At 42.6% G+C, this 21,387-nt stretch overlaps 1 protein-coding gene across 14 annotated transcripts in view; it reads left to right on the top strand.

The window, feature by feature from the left end:
• Window positions 1–21,387, top strand: part of ARHGEF28 (Rho guanine nucleotide exchange factor 28) — a 344,670-nt gene that overhangs the window by 186,668 nt on the left and 136,615 nt on the right. The gene's annotated exons all lie outside the window — the stretch shown is intronic.

The following is a 21,387-nucleotide window of genomic DNA, read 5'->3' as shown; positions in this document are numbered from 1 at the left end:
CTGTGGGATCTTTCCCCCGGCCTCAGAAAAAGACCAGATGCTGACCCTGGGGCATGGATCGGACGTGGGTGTCATTTCAAAGGAAGCAGACATTCTCTTGGCAAGAGGAAGGTATTTCTTCCTGTGGCTCTGGGAATTCCCATCCGCTCACAGGCATCATAACTCAGCACTCTGCGAGGGATATCTCCCCACATCTCTTCCTCGAGCCTTTGCTGATTGTTCAGGGCTCATCAGGGCTCCATTCTTACCTTTTGAGTCAGAGCCTGATGAAGCTGTTGGGGGTTTGAGGATATGCACAGGCGGGGCCGTCAGCTGATGTCTCATTTGGGCACCTGAGAAGTGGGAAGCAGAGGATCGAGAAGTTTCTCAGTCAATTTCTTTAGGCTCAGGCTGCTCGGACGCCTGGAGAGTGCCGGGGCAGAGCAGCCTTGGGAGCTGCAGCGGGGTGGGGATCGGGGAAAGCAGGACACCTCCCTGGGTGAGAACCGAGGTGGGTAGGTGTGCCGAGTGGAGGGTGCAGGGGGCTCCCCGGGCAGTGTTTTCTCGCCTGGCAGGCACAGAGCAGAGCAATTAGGAAATCAGGGGAATAAAGCAGGGCAAGGGGGAAGCACCCCACGTGCCACTTGGCTGTGCCACAGGCAGAGGTGGTTTCTGGATCTCCTTGTGTGAGGTGCCACTGAAATTTGGATAGAAACTAGACCATCCCCGGTGCTGTGCACTCTTTACTGTTTACGCTATGTAAGGTGTGCGTGTGCTAAGCTGTTTCCGTCGTGTCTGACTCTTTGTCACCCTGTGGATGGTAGCCCGCCTGGCTCCTCTGTTCATGGGGTTTCTCTCGGCAAGAATACTGGAGTGAGTTGCCATGCCCTCCTCCAGGGGATCTTCCCAACCCAGGGATCGAACCCGTGTCTCTTGTGTCTACTGCTTTGGCATGCGGGTTCTTTACCCCTAGTGCCGCCTGGGAAGCTACGTAAGGTAAGAGGATAAGAGGAGTACTTTACTTCCAGAAGAGAGGGAGAGGAAGGAGAAGGGAAAACAGGCATGTCCACGTAGATGACTGTCGTGGGCCACCGAAGCCCAGGGTCCGGCCGCTGCTCATGCGTGCAGGATGTCTCCTCTCCAGATTGCATCATGCTTCCAGGAATGTTCGCTTTGAAGAATGTTTACCAAGACAAATTGCTGGTGGGGGGAGGAATGTTGGCTGGTAAAAGGATTGAGTAGCAGGATTATTTTAATTTTAGGCTCTAAACATTCACTCTCTCCTCAAATGGGTATCCGTACTGGGTAAGAAGATGCATGTTACGGAAACTAGTAACCTGATCGAATGGAAGTTTTTGTCAGTAGCATCATTGTGTCTGAGGAGGGGTGTGATGACGAGTTTGAGAGCGATGAGCCTGTATGCCTTTCTTTAATCTCGGTCATTTACGAGGAGGTCTGTGAGTGGTTGTCCATTGTGGAGATTGTCTCTTGCTTTGTTGTTCATCGAAACTTGGTGGGTTAAAAAAATTACCTTATGTGAAGAATGTAATACCTTTTAAAAGAACCTTCTGAACAGACTCACAGACTTAGAGAATGAACTTACGGTTACTGCAGGGGTGGGAGGCGGGGAAGGTTGGGAGGAAGGGGTAGTTAGGGAGTTGGAGATCAACATGAACACACCACTCTATTTAAAAAGGGTAATGAACAAGGACCTAGCGTATAGCACAGGAGAACTCTGCTCAATGTTATGTGGCAGCCTGGATGGGAGGGGAGTTTGGGGAAGAATGGATACGTGTATATGTTTGGCTGAGTCACTCTGCTGTCCACCGGAAACTATCACAACACTGTTAATCATCTATACTTCAATATAAAATTTTAAAAAAGTAAAAAAAAAAAAAAAGTTAAAGAACCTTTGAGACAGAAGAGGGCAGCAAGCAGTGAGCAAGAGTCAGGTGGTAAGCTGCTGTCTGGAACCAGAAACGGCTTTTTCCCGGGGCCGCTTCCAAACTGCTTTACTTCGTATGTGAAGCTGATCTTGTGCTTATTCTCTGAGGCGGTGGGGATTGCTGTGGGGTTGAGGTGCATTTCTTGGCTGCCTTGTAGTATTCAAAGCAGTGTGACGTGAGTTTAGTGTGATCTCGTCAATGATGTCAGTGCTGTTCCGGTGGAAATTTCTGTGATGATGGACGCGTTCTGTATTTGCACCGTTCAGATCCAGCCAGTGGCCACGTATGTCAGTATAGCGTGTGATGTGTGAGCAGTGTGACTGAGGAACTGCCTCGGACTACAGCTCTTGCACTGGACAGGGAAGATCCAGAGGAGGTTTCCTGTGTACTGTTGTTGGTGCATCAGAGCATGGACAACCACCTCGACGTTAGTTTATACGCTGAAGATGACTGCTCATGGGAGGAATAATGTCTCCGGTGGGTAGTAGGTGGTAACCCCATCCAAGCCAGTGCCTCTGAGGTGCGTCAGCAGTGAGTCATGATACTGACATTACATTTATGGTGAGTCCAGAAGCGAAGGCCCCACTCTCTGTGGATATTGTGCAGTCTTGACCTTTTGCTCAGAGGGGAGAGTGTGAGTTGAGGGCCGGGGTCTGACTGTTATGCTGCCGTCGTGAAGAGTAGGACTCTTTGGCGTATGGCGCCTTCACACTCTGGGCAGGTGGGATGCAGTAGAGGGCAAAGCATTTGGAGCAAAAGAAAGAGAGAAGGTAGATGAAATGGGTCCATATGGAAATTAAAAAGGAAGAAGGGGTCTGTTTGGCTTGAGGATACAGGGCTAAATGTGATTAAGAAGTCGAAGCTTAACAGTGGGCCGCTGTGAGTGTTATGCAAGGAGACGGGATGCGAACATGGAGCAGGAAGCATGGCCCTCCTTGGGAAGTACAGTGGGGAGGGTGAATGTCCGCTGCTTGTTGGAAACCCAGCTACCAACAAAGATGCGTTAGACCAGCTCTGGATTGGCAAAGCTGGAAACGACTTGCTTAGTTGTTTATTGTAGTTTAAAAGCAAACTTTACTTTTGAAAGGTTGAATCAAAGGTTGAATCAAAAAATAAAAACATGTGCCTGGTAAGAAACTAAGGTTTCTGGTTGAAAGTTAAGTTCACGACTGAGTACTGTGAAGCAAGAACGCCAGTGTCTTAGGTGGATTATGGAAGCCCCGGGAGGTGACACGCCCCTCTCAGCAAGTGATATTCCAGTGTGAGTGAGCTTGTATATGACAGCCCAGATTTGAAACTGATTTTCCTGCAGTCATTTATCAGCTATTGTTTACATTCAGTTCGTTGCGTCTAACCATTTGCGACCCCATGGACTGCAGCACGCCAGGCTTCCCTGTCCATCACCAACTCCTGGAGCTTACGCAAACTCATGTCCATCGAGTTGGTGATGCCACCAACCATCTCATCCTCTGTCGTCCCCTTCTCCTCCTGCCTTCAATCTGTTTGCATTGGACTAAAGATAATTTGTTGAAGTTTACTAAAGCTGTAGGTTATATGAACATTTGGATGGAAAAAAATGAAGGCTTGGTAAGACTGACATGTTAAGACAAGAGCTCTGTGAGCATGCTTAACTTTCCCTACAGGGGCAGGTCATAGGGAGGTAGGGTCACTTGGGGACATGGTGATGGAATTGACTGGTGTCATCTTTCTGCCTGGGGAGTCCTGGTACCTGAAGCTCTGGGTGTGAAGCAGCTCCTTATCTACTGTTTGGCAAGTGGAGAGTGCTGCTGCTGCTGCTAAGTTGCTTCAGTCATGTCCGACTCTATGCGACCCCATAGACGGCAGCCCATCAGGCTCCCCCGTCCCTGGGACTCTCCAGGCAAGACCACTGGAGTGGGTTGCCATTTCCTTCTCCAATGCATGAAAGTGAAAAGTGAAAGTGAAGTCGCTCAGTCGTGCCCGACTCTTAGTGACCCCATGGACTGCAACCTACCAGGCTCCTCCGTCCATGGGAGCCTGATGCAAATGCTTGGGATTTTAAGCATGATAGTGTGCTAAATGGAGCTTTCCTGATGGCTCAGACGGTAAAGAATCTGTCAGCAATGTGGGAGATCTAGGTGGTTTGATCCCTGGGTCGGAAAGATCACCTAGAGAAGAGAATGGCTACCCATTTCAGTATCCTTGACTGGAGTATTCCATGGAGCCTGATGGGCTACAGTCCATGGGATTACAAAGAATTGGACACGACTGAGTGACTAATACACACATTGTGCTAAATAAGCCTTTCAGAAGAAATAACTTTCTCTTTTGTATACAGAAGTAATAACTTCTCACAGTAGAAAACGCTGAAGTTTCAGAAAGAATAGAAAACAAGAAATCACTCCTATAGTTCTGCCACCCCCAAAGCAGCTGCTGCTAGATTTGGGTATGTGTACTACTAGTATTGTCCCTGTGCATCTGTGTTTTTTGCATGAAGTCTTCATTTCATGCAAAGATGGGCTCGATAAAGGACAGAAATGGTATGGACCTAACAGAAGCAGAAGATATTAAGAAGAGGTGGCAAGAATACACAGAAGAACTGTACAAAAAAAATCTTCACGACCCAGATAATCATGATGGTGTGATCACTGACCTAGAGCCAGACATCCTGGAATGTGAAGTCAAGTGGGCCTTGGAAAGCATCACTACGAACAAAGCTAGTGGAGGTGATGGAATTCCAGTTGAGCTATTTCACGTCCTGAAAGATGATGCTGTGAAAGTGCTGCACTCAATATGCCAGCAAATCTGGAAAACTCAGCAGTGGCCACAGGACTGGAAAAGATCAGTTTTCATTCCAATCCCAAAGAAAGGCAATGCCAAAGAATGCCCAAACTACCGCACAATTGCACTCATCTCACATGCTAGTAAAGTAATGCTCAAAATTCTCTAAGCCAGGCTTCAGCAATATGTGAACCGTGAACTTCCTGATGTTCAAGCTGGTTTTAGAAAAGGCAGAGGAACCAGAGATCAAATTGCCAACATCTGCTGGATCATGGAAAAAGCAAGAGAGTTCCAGAAAAACATCTATTTCTGCTTTATTGACTATGCCAAAGCCTTTGACTGTGTGGATCACAATAAACGGTGGAAAATTCTTCAAGAGATGGGAATACCAGACCACCTGACCTGCCTCTTGAGAAATTTGTATGCAGGTCAGGAAGCAAGAGTTAGAACTGGACATGGAACAACAGACTGGTTCCAAATAGGAAAAGGAGTACGTCAAGGCTGTATATTGTCACCCTGCATATTTAACTTATATGCAGAGTACATTATGAGAAACGCTGGACTGGAAGAAACACAAGCTGGAATCAAGATTGCCAGGAGAAATATCAATAACCTCATATATGCAGATGACACCACCCTTATGGCAGAAAGTGAAGAGGAACTAAAAAGCCTCTTGATGAAAGTAAAAGTGGAGAGTGAAAAAGTTGGCTTAAAGCTCAACATTCAGAAAATGAAGATCATGGCATCAGGTCCCATCACTTCATGGGAAATAGATGGGGAAACAGTGTCAGACTTTATTTTTCTGGGCTCCAGAATCACTGCAGATGGTAACTGCAGCCATGAAATTAAAAGACGCTCCTTGGAAGGAAAGTTATGACCAACCTAGATAGCATATTCAAAAGCAGAGACATTACTTTGCCAACAAAGGTCCGTCTAGTCAAGGCTATGGTTTTTCCAGTGGTCATGTATGGATGTGAGAGTTGGACTGTGAAGAAGGCTGAGCACCGAAGAATTGATGCTTTTGAACTGTGGTGTTGGAGAAGACTCTTGAGAGTCCCTTGGACTGCAAGGAGATCCAACCAGTCCATTCTGAAGGAGATCAGCCCTGGGATTTCTTTGGAAGGACTGATGCTAAAACTGAAACTCCAGTACTTTGGCCACCTCATGTGAAGAGTTGACTCATTGGAAAAGACTGATGCTGGGAGGGATTGGGGGCAGGAGGAGAAGGGGACGACAGAGGATGAGATGGCTGGATGGCATCACTGACTCGATGGACATGAGTCTGGGTGAACTCCGGGAGTTGGTGATGGACAGGAGGCCTGGAGTGCTGCGATTCATGGGGTCGCAAAGCGTCGGACACGACTGAGCGACTGAACTGAACTGATGTTTTTTTTACTTAGTTGTGATCATGTAAACAATAGGATTGTGCATCCTGTTTTTTCATGTTAGATTATATGCCATATGGAAAGCTACATGTTAGAAGGTAGCTGAAAATAATGCTGTACATTTTTTCTACTAAAAATGTGAATTACTTTTTTAAAAAGAGAAGATGTCATAGATTCTCCCTGTAAGTGTTTGAAAGTGTTAGTTGCCCAGTCGTGTCTGACTCTCTTGCAAACCCATGGATTGTACCTGCCAGGCTCCTCTGTCCATGGAATTCTCCAGGCAGGAATACTGGAGTGGGTAGCCATTCGTTTCTCCGGGGGATCTTCCCAACCTAGGGACTGTACCTGGGTCTTTTGCACTGAAAACAGATTCTTTACTATCTGAGCCACCATAAATGTTTATTGGCTAAGAAAAAAGAAACCTCAGACCCTCCCTTTTATAATATAATTGTTGATTTTACAGAGTGGCCCAATTGTCAGTCCATGCTGGAGGCTCAAGTCCCAGTTATTTATTAATACCCTGGGTCACTTCATTGCTGTTATTGTTTGTTGAAAGTGAAGTGAAAGTGTTAGTTGCTCAGTTGTGTCTAACTCTTTTGCAAACCCATGGAATGTAGCTCACCAGGCTCCTCTGTCCATGGAATTTTCCAGGCAGGAATACTGAGTGGGTTGTCATTTCCTTCTCCAGGGGATCTCCCGACCCAGGGAGTGAACCCAGGTCTTCTGCATTGCAAGCAGATTCTTTACTGTCGAGCCACCAGGGAATCTTATGTGTAATGAGAAAACCTCTCAGTGCGTGTTGGGACCGGCAAGGTGGGCACTGGCAGAAGATGAACCAGAGCTGAATGTGGAAGGAAGCCTAACATGATGCCAAAAAAACCTTATCCAGATGAACTGGGACGAGGAGGCACAAGCAGAAACAAACGGTAGGAAATGAGGTGTTTCAGGGTGCGCAACCCAGCCAACGCAGACTGGACGGAGGAAGATGGAGCACCTGCACAAAAGGCTTAGGAAAACATCACCAAAGAGTAACTGGGAGAAAATGATTGGAAGATGCAAAGAAGAGTCCCTGTAGAACAAAATGTCAGGGGCTGTGCAGACTCTTTATCTGAGACCTGCATTTGTGGATATATCTGGGAGAGTCCAAGGCCCATGGATTTGGGTGGTGAGCTGGGTGGAGACAGCGCAGTCAGTAGTACTCGTCTGGCAAATCACTAATCAGTAGGACTAATTAGGTTAGTCTTTTCTTCTTATACTAAGTGAAAGTTTGTAAATGGAATTGAAGCTACTAAGCTATAAATACTTTGGCCACCTCATGCGAAGAGTTGACTCATTGGAAAAGACCCTGATGCTGGGAGGGATTGGGGGCAGGAGGAGAAGGGGACGACAGAGGATGAGATGGCTGGATAGCATCACCGACTCGGTGGACATGAGTTTGAGTGAACTCCGGGAGCTGGTGATGGACAGGGAGGCCTGGCGTGCTGCGATTCATGGGGTTGCAAAGAGTCGGACACGACTGAGCGACTGAACTGAAGCTATAAAAGCTTATAAAGAGCAATTTAAAATTGTTTGGAAACATCTCAAAACTTTTATCTTCAGAAACGAGATCTAAAATGTGCAATCTTAAGATCTAGGACTCATGTCACTGGAAGCCGGCCCTCTCTCATAGCTGTTGTTCAGTTGCTCAGTTGTGTCCGACTTTTTGCGACCTCAAGGACTGCAGCATGCCAGGTTCCCTGTCCTTCACTGTCTCCCCGAGTTTGCTCAAACTCATGTCAGTTGAGTCAGTGGACTTCAGCATCCATCCTTCCAGTGGATATTCAGTCCTTTAGGATAGACTGGTTTGATCTCCTTGCTGTCCAAGAGACTCTCAAGAGCCTTTTCCAGCACCACAGTTTGAAAACATGAATTCTTAGTGCTCAGCCTTCTTTATGGTCCAACTCTCACATCCATGACTACTGGAAAACCACAGCTTTGCTTTGTCGGCAAAATGATGTCTCTGCTTTTTAATACACTGTCTGGGTTTATCATAGCTTTTCTTCCAAGGAGCAGCATCTTTTTAATTTCATGGCTGCAGTCACCATTCACAGTAATTTTGGAGCCCAAGAAAATAAAATCTGTCACTGTCTTTTAGTTATTATTATTTAGTAACACATGTACCTATGTTGAGATCTCAAAACTGTTGCATGAAATGTGGAAGAAAAAGGAAAAAAGGGAGAGGGGGTAACCTTAGCAAAGCTGTTAGCCTTCTGAAAAATAGTTTTAAGCCTAATTTCTTGCAGGTTTCTATACCCCAGGCTATAAGAATTTTGGGTAGATTCCTTGTTTTCTTCATTTAATTCTTTTCATTTCTTTTTGCGTGGGGGGCGGGCATCATCTTTCTACCACAAACCAAAGCTTACCAGTGTTTTGGTTTTGAAATAAAGGAGCTGGGACTGGAGAAATCTCGAGATGACCACTGGAATGCAAAGTTATTTGTAAAAGTTTGGATTCGAATTTTATTCCTTTTGTTCACTTCAATGAAAATTTCTTCTTGCAGTTGTTGAGGTTTTAAAAATTGGTTTTGGTAGAAGAAATTGCCGACTTATTGGAATTGTGCTGAGTGCTATAAGCTGAGGTTGGCTCTCTTATCACGAGTGTTCTGCCTTCTCTACTTGTGGTTTCATTGTTTGAATAAAATTCTCCTTGTGGAATGCAAATAAAGCACTTTTCTTTAAATTAGACAATGGGAATATTTATTGACAGACTTTTATCCCATAAGTTAAAAGAGAACTTTGGGATTATCAAGTTAATTAATACTACAGAGTAGGAAGTGTGAAGGAACTAAAGCCTTACAGTAGGTGTAATGTCTTCATGTGATGGTCTTATAATTTATCATAGTTGCATAGTTGCTTTTTTTTTTTTAATAAGTGCAGAGTCTAGGAAGCTGTCTGGTCCAACGATAGGTCTAATGTTCTGCCTATTTTTTGCTCATAACTATGTGTTTAAAAACATAAAGCAAAATGAAAGTGAGTTAAGATTAGGCATTGCTAGTTAATCTAAGCACTGTCTTATCTGAACTCTCTCTGCGCACTGGAATTACCTTGAGGCTTTAACAAATAATCCTGGAGCCCTGGTCCCGCCTGCAGAGAGGTCAGACTTAATTGGCCTGAAGTGCAAACCTGTGTTTCAGGAGTTCTAAAAGCTCCCCTAGCTGATTCTCAGATACAGCCGAGATTGAGAACCATGACAAAGCTCCTTAAGGGAGCCCTGCTCTGCTGAAATCACTCCTGACTTACTGGATTTTCAGTATTTTTGAAATCAGAGAAGTGTGGTTCAACTTTGATTTCAATTGTTTACAAAAACAATTAATGGGAGCCCATTTCTTTTAGGTTTTCAGGCTTTGAATGATTATCACCATCAATATCATTGTAGATCTAAGGGAAAGGTAAAAAATAAAAAATACATTGAAAAAGTTACCTAACTAGTTGAACCGAAATGAAATGATTAAGCCTTTAAAGATTCTTTTTAAACATTAGGAAGAAATCAAGCGATTGTATTTGCTGTCATGTTCACTTATTGGACTTAGAGGTGTACAGATTGGAATGAAGGGAGTGGGTGGCTGTGTCCGCTGATGTCGAGAGGGCATTGCAAGGAGCCCTGATGTTTGACAGTGGTACCAACCTAGCTGCTGTCGCTGTTGTTTAGTTGCTGTCATGTCTGACTCTTCGCGACCCCATGAACTGTAGCCTGCCAGGCTCCTCTGTCCATGGGATTTTCCAGGCAAGAATACTGCAGTGGGTTGTCATTTCCTTCTCCAGGGGATCTTCCCAACTCAGGAATCGAACCCACATCTCCTGCATTGGAAGGCATTGGCAGGTGGATTCTTCACCACTGAGCCACCAGGGAAACCCAGTTGTAGTGTATTCTAAATGGCCTTTTTCTTTCATCTCACAAACTAACTTAATTTCTGAAATGTAATCAAGGAGAGGAAAAAATGGCAGTTCTTTCTCTGAAACCTAAATTTTTTAATTCTCCAGAATAGGATCCTCAACTCTAAGTAAACCAGCTTAGTGAACAATTCCATAGCTTCTATCCCTAAAGATGCTATTTTGATTAAATCAAACAATTATAAATTTCAAATAAGCATAAAATCTTAAGGGAACTATACCTACTTTGTAAAACATGGAACAAATGAAAGATATGGAATATATTCTGGAAGTGGTATTTGTAAATGCTTTGTATGGGAAGTTAAGTTTCTACTTAGGGATTTTGTCTCCTTTTCTTTGGTTGAAACACTTTAGAACACCTGTGTGTACAGACACTTTATGAAAGAATCGTCCATACAGAGAAATCCTTGAGTTTTGGGCTTGATGGCGGTGTCAGTGTGTTTGCGTGAGTTTAGGCTTGCTGAGTGTGTGTGTGTGCATGCTGAGTCATTTCAGTCATGTCCAACTCTGTGCGACCCTATAGTCTATAGCCCGACAGACTCCAATGTCCATGGGATTCTCCAGGCAAGAATACTGGCATGGGTTGCCATGCCCTCCTCCAGGGGATCTTCCTGCCCAGGGATTGAACCTACATCTCCCTCATCAGCAGATGAGTTCTTTACCACTGTTGCCACCAGGAAAGCCCCCAGGCTTGCTGAATACCCAGTGGTTAATGCCTTAAGGGCAATTAAGGAAGGTACTTAAGGGCGATTAAGATTCTAGACTTCCCCGATGACTCAGACGGTAAAGCGTCTGCCTGCAATGCGGGAGACCCGGGTTCGATCCCTGGGTCGGGAAGATCCCCTGGAGAAGGAAATGGCAATCCACTCCAGTACTCTTGCCTGGAAAATTCCATGGACAGAGGAGCCGTGTAGGCTACAGTCCATGGGATTGCAGAGTCGGACATGACTGAGCGACTTCACTCACTCACTAACTTTCATTGCCAGCAGTACAAGCTCTAACAGTTTTTTGGGACAATTTGCTGTAACTTTCAGTGTGCCTAATTTGGAAGACATTTTTATGTTGTTCTTCACCATAGGAGATTCTGCTGAAGAATATGTGTAGAGGGAAGAAGTGAAGCAATCAGCTGTCGAATAGGAGATCCAGTGGAAAATAGTCTGTTGTTCCTTCATAATATTTAAAGTAACAAGCAGAAAAACAGAATAAAGAATGAAATTAAAGGTGTCTAGAATTTTAAAGCAAGTGTTGAGTAAGCAAGCTGGGCTTCATCCACGTTCTTGAGATTTAGGTGCCGTTAGGTTTCTGCTGATCTCAGTGAGGTAGCCTTACCTGCCCCACCAGTGCCCAGTAAGGGCTTCCCACTGGGGCTAACTCTGGGGAGCATATTAACCCCCAAAATCACACTGTTTCTGAGAAGTTAAAGTTATTTTCCATAGATAATCTTTTAATGTCTAATTCGTTTCCTCAGAGTTACATGGTAACGTCATGTAAGAACTTAAGTAAAGGGAAATAGAGTTTTATTCTGTGTATCTGAATAAGCAATGCAGACTTGTTTTGAGCATACATTCCACAAATATTTAATGAACATAGATTCTGTACTTTTTGCCCCCATTGTTTAAAACATTTTTACATTTTGTTCCATAGAACAGTTTTAGATTTATGGTAAAGTTGCAAAGGTAGTTCAGAGAGTTCCCATATCCCCAGCCCTCTAGACCACCTAATTGTTGTTGTTCAGTCATTAAGTTGGGTCTGCTCTTTGCGACCCGATGAACTGCAGCACACCAGGCTACCCTGTCCCCCGCTGTTTCCTAGATTTTGCTCAGGTTCACGTCCATTGAGTCAGTGATGCTATCTAACCATCACATCCCTCTGCTGCCCTCTTCTCCTTTTGCCTTCAGTCTTTCCCAGCATCAAGGTCAAGGTCTTTCCCAATGAGATCCCCCACTCTCCCTTATTATTAAACATCATATGTTATTATCATGATAAATTTTTTAGAATTAATGAGCCAACGTTGATACATAATTACTGACTAAAGTCCATCCTTTATTTAGATCTTACACAACTGAGCGACTTCACTTTCACTTTTCACTTTCATGCATCGGAGAAGGAAATGGCAACCCACTCCAGTGTTCTTGCCTGGAGAATCCCAGGGACGGGGGAGCCTGGTGGGCTGCCATCCATGGGGTCGCACAGAGTCGGACACGACTGAAGCGACTTAGCAGCAGCAGCAGCAGTTTTTATCTTAGTTTCCATTTTGCTGCCCCAAGATATCATATTACATTTAGTTGTTGTGTTTCCTTAGGTTCCCTTTGGCTGTGAGAGTTTCTCAGACTTGTTTTTGATGATCTTGACAGTTTTGAGGTATACTGGTCAGGTATTCTATAAAATGTCCCTCAGTTGGTGATCCCTATCATTTAACTGGAGTCATGGATTTGGGGAGGAAAACCACCGAGGTAAAGTGCCATTTCCATCACATTGTATCAGGGGTATAGAATATCAACAGTCACAGACCTGTCATTGCTGATGGTGACCTTGATTACCTGGTGGAGCTAGTATTTGTCAGGTTTCTCCACTGTAAAGCTGCTCTTCCCTACTCCTCTTCCCGTAGTGTGTTCTTTGGAAGGAAGTCATGATGTACAGGAGTGAGGACTTCTCTGTATGCTTCCCTGTGGGCGGAGTACCCACCTGTACTATTTGAAGTTCTTCTCCATGGGAGATGTGAATCCTTTTGCTTATTTGTTCAAGCATTTATGTCAGTGTGAATTCATGGATCTTTATTTTAAATTTGGGGTAGTGACCTCGTGCTACACTGTTCAGAGTGTTTTAGCTTTGGCAACGAGGGACTCTCTCAGTTGACTTCTGTGTGCTTTCTACACATTCCTGTCATTTTTTGTTTTTGCTTTTATGGTGTTGAACATATTCTTTATGATACTATAATGGTGGGTACGTAACACTATGTTTGTCAAAGCCCGTAGAAATTTATGGCATCCAGAGTAAGCTTCAGTGGATACAAATTTAAAAATTAGGAGGTTGGAGGATTCCTGTGATGGAATATAGAATGTAGCAAAACAGTCTAATTTTATTAAAAATTTTGGGAATGTCCTTACTACAGACGATGGGAGTGGGATGCAGACCTCAGTCACTTTGGAAATGAGTAGTCTGTAAGAATAAAGGCAAAGGAAACTGTACATAAGCTCTCTCTTCTTGGTTATAAAGTTATTTCCCGTAGGGGTTAAACAACAGAATGTAGGTTAACATTTCCGATACTACTATAAATATATACTGGAAATAAGTAAGTCAATGGATTATGGAGAGTAGGTGTCAGGTTTTCCACAATTGAAGTGGGAGTTTATAAACAAGCAAGGGGAGGAGGCCAGAATGATCCATGTGGTAATGAATTAGAGATGTCGACATCAGTATGTACTCATGATTAGTTAAAATAAATACACATGGTTGTCTGTGGAAATATTTGTAGGTATGGGTGTATACCTAGGTTTAATGTTAGCCTCTCAGTTGTGTCCAACTTTTTGCAACCCCATGGACCGTAGCCCACCAAGTTCCTTTGTCCATGGAATTCTTCAGGCAAGAATACTGGAGTGAGTTGCCATTTCCTACTCCAGGGGATCTTCCGTCCCAGGGACCAAACCCAGGTCTTCTGCATTCCAGGCAGATTCTTTACTAACTGAACCACTAGGGAAGCTCACAGTTGGGTTAGGACACACATGTTGCCTTGCTCTGTCAGTTAGAGGCCCCAAAGGATCAATATTCAAGTAGCATATACAAGATGAGTCCACAGCATTAAATACTAAAAACAAACAAACTGGATTATCCATCATGTTTTCTGTGAATTTCAGCTTCAAAACTTTATTGATAATGTTTATATTAAAACTATTTACATTCTTTCTCTTTTAACTTATTTACATATGAATGACCATATAAAAGTCTATAAACAATTGATGTTAAAATTGATTCTAAAAAAAGTTTCTGAACAAGTCTATGTCATGCAAGAAACTTTTTCAAAAAGTTTGGGGAAATTGAAAATTAAAATTGGAACATTATGAGAATAATGAACATGGTCCACTGGAAAAGGGAATGGCAAACCACTTTAGTATTCTTGCCTTGAGAACCCCATGAACAGTATGAAAAGGCAAAAAGATATGACACTGAAAGATAAACTCCCCAGGTCGATAGGTGCCCAATATGCTACTGGAGAAGAGTGGAGAAATAACCGCAGAAAGAATGAAGAGATGGAGCCAAAGTGAAAAGAATGCCCAGTTGTGGATGTGACTGGTGATGGAAGTAAAGTCTGATGCTGTAAAGAGCAATATTCTTAAGAACCTGGAATGTTAGGTCCATGAATCAAGTGGTAAATTAGAAGTGGTCAAGCAGCAGATGGCAAGAGTGAACATTGATATTTTAGGAATCAGTGAACTAAAATGGACTGGAATGGGTGAATTTAATTCAGATGGCCATTATATCTACTACTGTTGGCAAGAATCCCTTAGAAGAAATAGAGTAGCCCTCGTAGTCAACAAAAGACTCCGAAATGCAGTACTTGGGTACAATCTCAAAAATGATAGAATGATCTCTTTGTTTAGAAGGCAAACCATTCAATATCACAGTAATCCAAGTCTATGCCCCAACCAGAAATGCTGAAGAAGCTGAAGTTGATTAGTTCTCTGAAGGCCTACAAGACCTTCTAGAACTAACCCCCAAAAAAGATGTCCTTTTCCTCATAGGGGACTGGAATGCAAAAGTAGGAAGTCAAGAGATACTTGGAGTAACAGGCAAATTTGGCCTCGGAGTACAAAATGAAGCAGGGCAAAGACTAACAGAGTTTTGCCAAGAGAACACACTGGTCATGACAAACACCTTCCAACAACACAGGAGAAGACTCTACACATTGACATCACCAGATGCTCAACACTGAAATCAGATTGATTATATTCTTTGCAGCCAGAAATGGAGAAGCTGTATACAGTCAGCAAACAAGACCAGGAGCTGACTGTGGCTCAGATCATGAACTCCTTATTGCCAAATTCAGACTTAAATTGAAGAAAGTAGGGAAAACCACTAGGGCATTCAGGTATGACCTAAATCAAATCACTTACGATTTCAGTGCAAGTGAGAAATAGATTCAAGGGATTAGATTTGATAGAGTGCCTGGAGAACTATGGATGGAGGTTCATGACATTGTACAGGAGGCAGTGATCAAGACCATCCCCAAGAAAAAGAAATGCAAAAAGCCAAATGGTTGTCTGAGGAGGCCTTCCAAATAGCTGAGAAAAGAAGAGAAGCTAAAGACAAAGGAGAAAAGGAAAGATATACCTATTTGAAATCAGATTTCCAAAGAATAGCAAGGAGAGAGAAGAAAGCCTTCCTCAGTGATCAGTGCAAAGAAATAGAGGAAGACAATGGAATGGGAAAGACTAGAGATCTCTTTAAGAAAATTATAGATAGCAAGGGGACATTTCATGCAAAGATGGGCACAATAAAGGACAGAAGTGGTATGGACCTAACAGAAGCAGAATATATTAAGAGGTGGCAAGAATACACAGAAGAACTATACAAAAAAGATCTTCATGACCCAGATAACCACAAAGATATGATCACTCACCTAGAACCAGATATCCTGGAATGTGAAGTGAAGTAGGCCTTAGGAAATATTACTATAAACAAAGCTAGTGGAGGTGATGGAATTCCAGTTGAGCTTTTTCCAATCCTAAGGGATGATGCTGTGAAAGTGCTGCACTCAATATGCCAGCAAATCTGCAAAACTCAGCAGTGGCCACAGGACTGGAAAAGGTCAGTTTTCATTTCAATCCCAGAGAGGGCAATGCCAAAGAATGTTCAAACTACCACACAATTGCACTCATCTCACACGCTAGTAAAGTAATGCTCAAAATTCTCCAAGCCAGGCTTCAACAGTATGTGAACCATGAACCTGCAGATGTTCCAGCTGGATTTAGAAAAGGCAGAGGAACCAGAGATCAAATTGCCAACATCCATTAAATCATAGAAAAAGTAAGAGAGTTCCAAAAAAACATCTACTTCTGCTTTATTGACTACACCAAAGCCTTTGACTGTGTGGATCACAACAATCTGTGGAAAATTCTTCAAGAGATGGGAATACCAGACCACTTTACCTGCATCCTGAGAGATCTGTATGCAGGTCAAGAAGCAACAATTATAAACAGACATGGAACAATGGACTGGTTCCAAATTGGAAAAGGAATATATCAAGGTTGTTTATTGTCACTGTGCTTATTTAACTTATATGCAGAAAACATCATGTGAAATGCTGGACTGGATGAAGCACAAGGTAGAATCAAGATTGCCGGGAGAAATATCAATAACCTCAGATATGCAGATGACACCATACTTAAGGCAGAAATCGAAGGAGAACTAAAGAGCCTCTTGATGAAAATGAAAGAGGAGAGTGAAAAAGTTGGCTTAAAGCTCAACATTCAGAAAGCTAAGATCATAGCATCTGGTCCCATAACTTCATGGCAAATAGATGGGGAAATGGTGGAAATAGTGAGAAACTTTATTTTGGGGGCTCCAGAATCACTGCAGTTGGTGACTGAAGCCATGAAATTAAAAGACGCTTGCTCCTTGGAAGAAAAGTTATGACCAACTTAGACAGCTTGTTAAAAAGCAGAGACATTACCTTGCCAACAAAGGTCCATCTGGTCAAAGCTATGGTTTTTCCAGTAGTCATGTATGGATATGAGAGTTCGACTATAAAGAAAGCTGAGTGCCAAAGAACTGATGTTTTTGAACTGTGGTGTTGGAGAAGACTCTTGAGAGTCCCTTGGACTGCAAGGAGATCCAACCAGTCCATCCTAAAGGAAATCAGTCCTGAATGTTCATTGGAAGGACTGATGTTGAAGCTGAAAATCCAATACTTTGGCCACCTGATGTGAAGGACTGGCTCATTAGAAAAGACCCTGATGCTGGGCAAAATTGAAGGCAGGAGGAGAAGGGGATGACAGAGGATGAGATGGTTGGATGGACATGAGTTTGAGCAAGCTTCTGGAATTGGTGATGGCCAGGGAAGCCTGGCATGTTGCAGTCCGTGGGTTCACAAAGGGTTGGAGATGACTGAGCGACTGAACCGATGAAAATAAATTCAGATGTAATCATAAATGTTGCTTCCCTAAATACCTTGGCTCTTCCTACTATGTAGAATTTTTTTTTCTTCTTAGGTTGTAACAAGATGTTAATACTTTCCTCCTTGCCCTCCTTTCTCTCTGCAGACTCGTGGCCCATATTCTTGCTTCTTCTGCCCCAAAGGTCCCTCACATCTACTATCCACAGCTGCCTCTTCAGGGCAAATTAAAAATTCTTCATAATGTATCATTCAGGAATATTTAATAAATTTATCCTAATTCTTTCAAGTTATGCCTGAGAACAAAAGAGGTCTACTAAGGATCTCTCTTTTCTTAGAGAATCGTCTAAGTAGAACCTCCACCTGCTGGCAATACTAAACGCTCTTGGAAGCTTTGACAAAATAATTCATTAATATGTTACTTTGGTCAGAAAATCCATTATTTTCCTATCTTAAAGTGTTTCTGAGTATTTTCTTCTCTTATATTACACGTGTATTTATCATAATACAACTAATTTCATTTGTTGGCTTTCTAGGTTGTGTCCATTTTTCCCCCTTAGATAGTAGGATGACATAAGGGGACATACAGAACTTGTGAAGGGGCATGCGGAGTTTTTGTTCAGATAAATTAAGGTAGTTATGGTGGGTAAGAAATTAAAAAAAATTATTATTTTTAAAGTAAGGTGGTATTATGAATGGCATCATCCAATTTATGACCACCATTGTATCATACTCCTTTGTGTGTGTGTGTGTGTGTGTGTGTGCACGTGTGTGTGCGCGCTCAGTCGTGTCCAAGTCTTTGTGACCCCAGGACGGTCACCCACCAGGCTCCTTTGTCCATGGAATTTTCCCAAGCAAGAATACTGGATTGGATTGTCATTTCCTTTACCAGGGGATCTTCCTGACCCAGGGATCAAACTCGCATCTCTACCACGCTCCTACTTCGTGTCTGCTTTATGTGAATTTAACTTTCTAGGCTCTATTTTAAAAATTAAATAGGGAGAGGAGATAGGGAGAAAATAATGTGAACCTCGGGTGGTTCTAGACTCAAGTGAGTTTAATGGCCCTGAGAGAGCATGACCCTGGGGATGTGAATGTGTGCTTCCTGCCCCGGCTCACAGTGAGCACATCTTACATGTGGACGTGAGCCCTGCTTTTTAAAAAGATTTTTTGGATGTGGACTATTTTTAAAGTCTTTAAAATTTTGTTACGGTATTGTTTCTGTTTTATATTTTGGTATTTTGGCCCCAGGGTTTGTCGGATCTTAGCTCCCCAACTAGGGTTCAAACCTGTACCACCACCACCCCCACATTGGAAGGCAAAGTTCTAACCTCTGGACCACCAGGGAAGTCCCAAGCTGTGGTTGTAAAGATCCTTGTTTTCTGTAAAACATGGCCTCTCAGGGAAAGCCAACCATTGCACCTGGTACCCAAGCAAGGTAACGGTGTTCTCCAGCAAAGAACTGCTTCTGTTGCACTTGGAGCGATGCCATGGTGCCTTCTAGAGGTTTTGGAGGAAGACTTTGATCATCTCTGAAACTTTCGGAACTTGAGGCTTGAAATTACCACTGTGTGTGGCTAAGTTATCCAAGATAGGCTTGTCCTTGCATCTTGGCTCCTGCTGCCTCTTGTCTGTATTTTTTTTTTTTTTTTTACTTTTTCCCCAAGAATGTGTTTAACGGTGTTAAAAACTGTTGTCTCTGGTGGTCAAACAATGGAGCAGAGAAGCAAAACAAATCCTCCTCCTTTTTCTGTTTGGGTATGATGTCCTTAGAACTTCTTTCTACGTTGCCATATCTCTGTTTTGAAAATCAAGCTATTACTCTTGAGGTGAAGATAAGCATCCTTCAGTGTCTACAATTTAGAAGAGAAATATAATCAAAGGGAAAACTTTACTAACATTTAACACGTAAGCTGAAATTTAGCAACAGCTTATGTTCTCTACTGTCATAATCTCATTTGATCTTCACAACTCTTTGAAGTATAGATGTTATATCATTTTATAGGAGACAACTGAGGATCAGAAAGTGTGAGTGACTTGGTTAGGGCCACTAAGTAAATAAGTGGCAGAGCCCAGATATACAGATCTTCCTTGACTTCTCATGAGGTCATGCCCCAATAAAATCATTGTAAGTTGAAAATATCATCAGTCAAAATGCATTTAATAAGTCTAACCTGCTGAAGATCCTAGCTTAGCCTAGCCTGTCCCTGTCTTCAGTGTGCTCAGAACATGTACATTAGCCTAGAGTTGGGCAATATCATCTAACACAAAGCCTATTTTAAAATAAATAAAATAAAATAAATCACAGTAAAAAAATAAATAAATGCTTTCAAAAATAAAATAAAGTGTTAAATATCATGTAATTTATTAAATGTGTGCTAAGTTGTTTCAGTCATGTCCAACTCTTTGCAAATCATGGACTGTAGCCACCAGGCTCCTCTGTCATGGGATTCTCCAGGCAAGAATAGTGGAATGGGTTGCCATGCCCTCCTCCAGGGCATCTTCTGGATCCAGGATTGAACCTGTGTCTCCTATGGCTCCTGCATTGCAGGTGAATTCTCTACCGCTCGGCCACCGGGGAAGCTGGTGAAAAAACCGAATGGTTGTACAGGTGCAGAATGGCTGTAAGCGTACAGGTTGTTTAACCTCACGATCACGTGGCTGACGGGGAGCTGCACTCACTGCCACTGCCCAGCATCATGACAGACTATTATAGGGCATATCACTAGTCTGGAAGATCAAAATTCGAATTTTCAAATCTGGTTTCTACTGAATGCTTCTGCTCCATTGGTAAAGTTGAACCATCATAAGCTGGGGACCATCTGTATTTGTCTCCAAAACCCCATGCTTTTTCTTTTCAGCGTGTGGTTCTTTAAAAATATGAATATAAAACACAGTTCTTGCCCTCAAGGAATTTTGGATCCCACTGGAGGATGAGAAAACCGTACAAATGCTGTAATTTAAATCAAAGTATGAATACTCTTCCAGGGAGGTTCAGTTTTATCAAGATTGAAAAGTAGGTGACAGTATGTGTCCTGGATAATTGTGACTTTATTTTTTAAGTAAAGGATTTTTAATTAAAGGAGGCACAGTAAGGCTGATGAAATCATTTACATTCTTATGTTGTCGTGGTTGTATGATAACTAGTGAGAAAGTGGCCTTGGGGATATATCGTTGAATTCTGCCAGCTGCAATTGTAATCAGCCAGTCAGAGAAAGCAAAGAAATTAAGCTGTTGAATATGAATGAGATGTAAATAACATCTTGAATTAATTTAAATGCAATCACATTGACCCAATGGTGGTGGGGGGGGTAGAACTCAATTACCATAGATAGTAAGGAGGATAAATGACCCATATTTAGGAGAAATTCTTTGGTAGGAAAATGAGCTGGCCTAAAAAAAGGACTGTGTCAACACAATACTCCACTTTTTATGTTAACTATGCGCTGCCGGTCAGCACACTTAATTCATTCTTTAAACAAGGTTGATAAATAATAAAGCAAATGAGGATGGAAAGTCTCTTGCTGGGCTTCTCACATGTACCAGTTGGGTAGTACTAGTAGTTTTATTGCTGGAATAATTTTGATATCAACAATAAGTCGACATGGAATTGGTCAACCAGGACTGTACTTTGGGGAAAATTAGATTTAGACGGCTCTACCTGACAGCTCCCAGATCTGCATTTTGCAAAGTTCCTTTATGTCTTTGCATTGACCTGAAGGTCTTCTGACCTGTCTCTGATGGTCAGTAGAGGAGCAGCCTGTTGCAGTAGTTTGTTGACCTGGGATTTATCCTGGTTAAGTGGTTCCAAAACTGTGATAATGAGAAAGACAACAGTATCTCCTGACCTAGTACTTTCAAATGGTGATTATCTCCACTGGAGGAGGTTCGCTTTCCTGGGTCTCTGGACATCTCTCAGGCCGCCAGGAGTCCTGTGCACACCCCAAGTATTGTCTGGAGCCTTAGAGAACAAAGGGTCTTTTCTACCCAATACTGTTGTTCTTGCCATGATGAATAAAATGCAAATATATGTTGAAACATTTTACTGGAGTTCACATAGCTTTTTTGGTCCAGATGCACACATTTAGTCACCCATCAGATACTAAAAATATTGCAGCTCTCATATAAAGATTCTTCATCTACAGGTTAGGACTTAACTGTGCACATCATTCATTCATTTCACAGCTGCCTACGATGTTCTCAGTTCTAAAATAGAAGAAATGGAAATCCATTCACAAAATTTTGTCTATTTTCTTATAGAAAGATGCATGTGTACT

This window comes from Bos taurus, chromosome 20, assembly GCF_002263795.3.
Source record: "Bos taurus isolate L1 Dominette 01449 registration number 42190680 breed Hereford chromosome 20, ARS-UCD2.0, whole genome shotgun sequence".
Lineage (NCBI taxonomy): Eukaryota > Metazoa > Chordata > Mammalia > Artiodactyla > Bovidae > Bos > Bos taurus.
Note: the sequence above shows the minus strand (reverse complement) of the source record. Positions and strands in the feature narration are given on the sequence as shown.